Here is a 3,836-nt window from a genome sequence, read left to right as displayed (position 1 = left end):
GCATTATTATTTTTTATTCTTTTATTAAGGTCGGGTCTTCAGGTCAGTTCAAACCAACATTTTGTAACAAGACAAGCTGCAACTACCTCATGATTAGCTACCTGTTGCAACAAAGCATTCTAATAGCTACTAGTGGGTTCAGATCACACAGATATCTTGCTACAGAATCAACATTTCCACAATGTCTGTTACATCACTAACGGTAGTGAGATTGGCTAACTGGATAGTTAGATGGTACAGTTAACTAGTCAGTTGAAATATGTTTATTTTTGTGACTGTGTTAAATATGTCTGACAATGATGTTGTTGAAGTCGAGTTAAATAGTCTCTCTCTCATCCAACCAAAATTCTGACATGGTACCACCTCCTGAGTGTGATTTGACGCAAGGGAAGTTTCGGCTGTATCTCACAGCTTTCAGTACAACAAACTTGCACAGCATTTCACACCACAATGCAACTGCAATGTTCTACATCGTTTTCATCTCGTCTACAGATCTTTGGTGTGGAAACTGGACACGGAAATTCATATATTGTAGTCTGCAAAAAAATGATCTATAATTGTGAGCATTCAACCCAGAGACATTTTGGGTATAGTTAAAAACGGAAAACCTGTATTTATTAATTTATTTGTTTGTTTGTCACTTTTGTCCTAAGTGACTTACATGCACTGAAAAAAATAAAATGCAAAATTCACTGGCAACATTATGCATTCAAATTGTTGAGACTTCTGAGCTAACATGGGGTTAAGCGCTTGCTTAAGGGAACTTTCTGGCTACTACTGTACTTGCTCGCTCATTTCCATAGAGAAACACAATGGGATATATTTATACACTCTTAAAACGAACTGTGTTGTCCCTATCTGGCACAGAGATGTGTTAAAAAACAAAAGTTGTGTTGTTTTCAGTATAAAGCATACTACTCTTTTGATCCCGTGAGGGAAATTTGGTCTCTGTATTTATCCCACTCCGTGAATTAGTGAAACACATCACTCAGCACACAGTGCACTGAAAAAAAGGTCTCTTTGGGGTTGTTGAAATTGCATGAATTTATTGAAAGAACCTCACATGATTTATTAGTGGTCCTTCAGAAATTAAAAAAAATCATGTGAGCCTAAGCTATTCCTTGAGAATGTCAAATTCACATAATTTTGTCATGTTGGATGGTAAGAACTATAGCCTACGTGACGTGAACACGCCGGTAGCTCGTGCACCTAACCTGAGTCTAAGCGGGAAGGAGGAATCAACTGGCTTTCCACACAATTGCTTGCTCTGAAGACATTACGAGCGGCATGCAAGATCTACAATGTGAGGTAAATATCAATTGATTCTTAATCTTCGGTAACTTTTCTGAATGTTTGCCAAGCTATTGCGTTTTTACAAACAGATAGTTGCACTAACTTCTTACATCTAATCATACCAGCTATGGGTTAGCTGCTACTGTTGTGGCGTTGTCGTCGTATTCAAGTGGTGTGTGTTTTACTATTTCGACACATGTTTCATAGCGAATTCATTTCATTTTCGGGAACCTGTTGTGGTCACTGCTGTACGCCAATTGCTGATTTAGTGCGGATTTAGAACCTAGAAAGTGTACATCAAGCTAAGCTAGCTGGGTTTTGATGGCGCCAAGGCATGACTGGCTACTAAAGGGTAACGCGTGCGTGCATTGAAACCCATCTGACAACTGGTGAATAAATGCTGAAGCTTTTTGATGATGATGATATTTGAAAAATGGTCTTGTGAAATCCTGCTTCAAACAGCCAAAGGAGCATTTTGTTTATCTGGCAGTCACTGGTTAGCATTGCATATGGACAATACATTTAGATAACTTAACCTTTCACTGTTTAATGCTACATGGTCATAAATCTTGGTGCACTTAATGTGCTTTTGTACTTTTTAAGACGAGTAATGCTGAGTTTGTATCATGTGATTTGGGTGTTGCAGAAGAGGATTTACCACCTGTAGAGCAAACGGTCCCTCACAGTTCCAAATACACTTCAGAAGGAGCTTGCTGCAGCATTACTGAAATTGGAACATTTGGTGCATGTGCCAGGTAAGTTACAGCAATTGATTATTTTTTTACACACATACACACACACAGCCCTGTTCTCTAGGTCACTCCCTTCTTTCTTTTGTCTCCCTCCCTCATACTTTCTATACATCCTTTCTCAGGTTAATCTTGTATTCCTACTTCCCTCTTCTTTTCTTCTCCATCGGTTTCTTACTTTTTTCCTAACTCTTCCACTTTCTCTCTCCCTCCTTCTTTTTGTTATTGTGTTGTACTTCCCTCTCTTTCTTCTCCATGAAACTGAACCTTTTATAACTGTTCAATGCTACATGGTCATAAATCTTGGTGCACTTAATGTGCTTTTGTACTTTTTTAAGACGAGTAATGCTGAGTTTGTAAAGCTGTACACAGGACAATACATGGTAAATTTGATTCACGAAGTGTTATACATTTTTAAATGTGTGTTGTGATCATAATGTTGTGTGTCTGTATTCATATTCTGTATTGGTATATCAACCTCCCTTTCTGTGTTCTCTTTCACAGTAAATGTGGCAGTGCAAGAGATGTGAATCAGCGGTTCAAAGTAGGTCTGATCTACTTGCTCATTACAAACTCCACCATCCCCACTTTGGCCGCACCACAAACTACCCCTGCACATATACAGATGTAGCTGCTGCTGTCATGATTTTTTTTGTATTTTTGTTCAGATTTGGGGGAAACTACAGAAGCTGCAGCCTTTTAAGTTTTTTCCCTCGTTTGTGTTGTTCTAAAGGCACTGCACTGTCTTTGACCACTGTCTTTAACCTTGATTTCATTTGTCTGCAATGTCTGGAAATGTGAAATAAATGTGTAAATGTGTACTCAAATTCTAGTTGTGGTTGATTGCTTGAGGTTATTGAAGATGCTTTTTAAAATAACATGTTCATTTGACATGCAATAGTTTTTAAAATATGACATGAAAAAATCTTGTACATCGGTTGCATCAAAAAAATTATGTCCATCAAACAAGAAAAAAATCATGTTTGACTGATAAGAAACAATTTCTTCACATACACATGAAAAAATCATGTTAATTTAACAGAATACAATTTGCCACTTTTAACATGAATTAATTGGACTTCGTGGACATGATTTAATTGATGCAACCGATGTACAAGATTTTTTTATGTTAATTTAACAGCCCATTTTTTTCAGTGTGAACACACAGTGAGGTGAAGCACACACTAATCCCAGCGCAGTGAGCTGCCTGCTACAGCGGCGCTCGGGGAGCAGCGAGGGGTTAGGTGCCTTGCTCAAGGACACTTCAGCCGCTCCTGCTGAACAAGGTTCGACAACCCTCCGGTTACAAGCCCGAAGCGCTAAGCAGTTCCCAGTTCCTTAACCGCTACACTACGACTGCCCCATACTCAATGCCATTTAGTGCTAAGACGGTAGCCAGTAAGTCATACACTGACAAAAAGGGTCACAATCCTACCGAATCAACAGCGTTACATAGTACAATATCAAGTGTTCCGGGTGCGTGCTGGCAAAGACATACTCTTAAAACAAAGCGTGCGTGTGTGTGTGTGTGTGTGTGTGTAGGTGTGTGTGTGTGTGTAGGTGTGTGTCTGTGTGTGTGTGTGTGTTTCTGTTTGTGTGTGTGCACGCGCCTGTGTTGTTGTGCGCGTGTGTGTGCGTGTGTGTGTGTGTGTGCGTGTGTGTGCGTGCGTGCGTGCATGGTCTATGTTGAAAAGGGTGTCATTTAAAAAGTGATATACTACACCTATGAAGTAGATCTGGTAAAAAAAAAGTTTAATCGCCGTTCCATATCAATGCTTATGAATGGTAACTATA

General features: G+C 39.3%; 1 long non-coding RNA gene across 1 annotated transcript; it reads left to right on the top strand.

Annotated features, from left to right (window-relative positions):
- The first annotated feature begins 1,001 nt into the window (after window positions 1-1,001).
- On the top strand, window positions 1,002-2,869 carry LOC143133568 (uncharacterized). Its single transcript, XR_012988516.1, has 3 exons — window positions 1,002-1,308; window positions 1,940-2,048; window positions 2,547-2,869. It is a non-coding gene; the product is annotated as an uncharacterized LOC143133568 (long non-coding RNA).
- The last annotated feature ends 967 nt before the right edge of the window (window positions 2,870-3,836 follow it).

The sequence above is a fragment of the Alosa pseudoharengus genome, unplaced genomic scaffold (assembly GCF_046254945.1).
Source record: "Alosa pseudoharengus isolate Yale_2024_CS ecotype anadromous, Long Island Sound unplaced genomic scaffold, YU_APseudo_1.1 YU_APseudo_1.1_scf_1, whole genome shotgun sequence".
Classification (NCBI taxonomy): domain Eukaryota; kingdom Metazoa; phylum Chordata; class Actinopteri; order Clupeiformes; family Clupeidae; genus Alosa; species Alosa pseudoharengus.
This window is presented reverse-complemented; position numbering and strand designations above follow the sequence as displayed.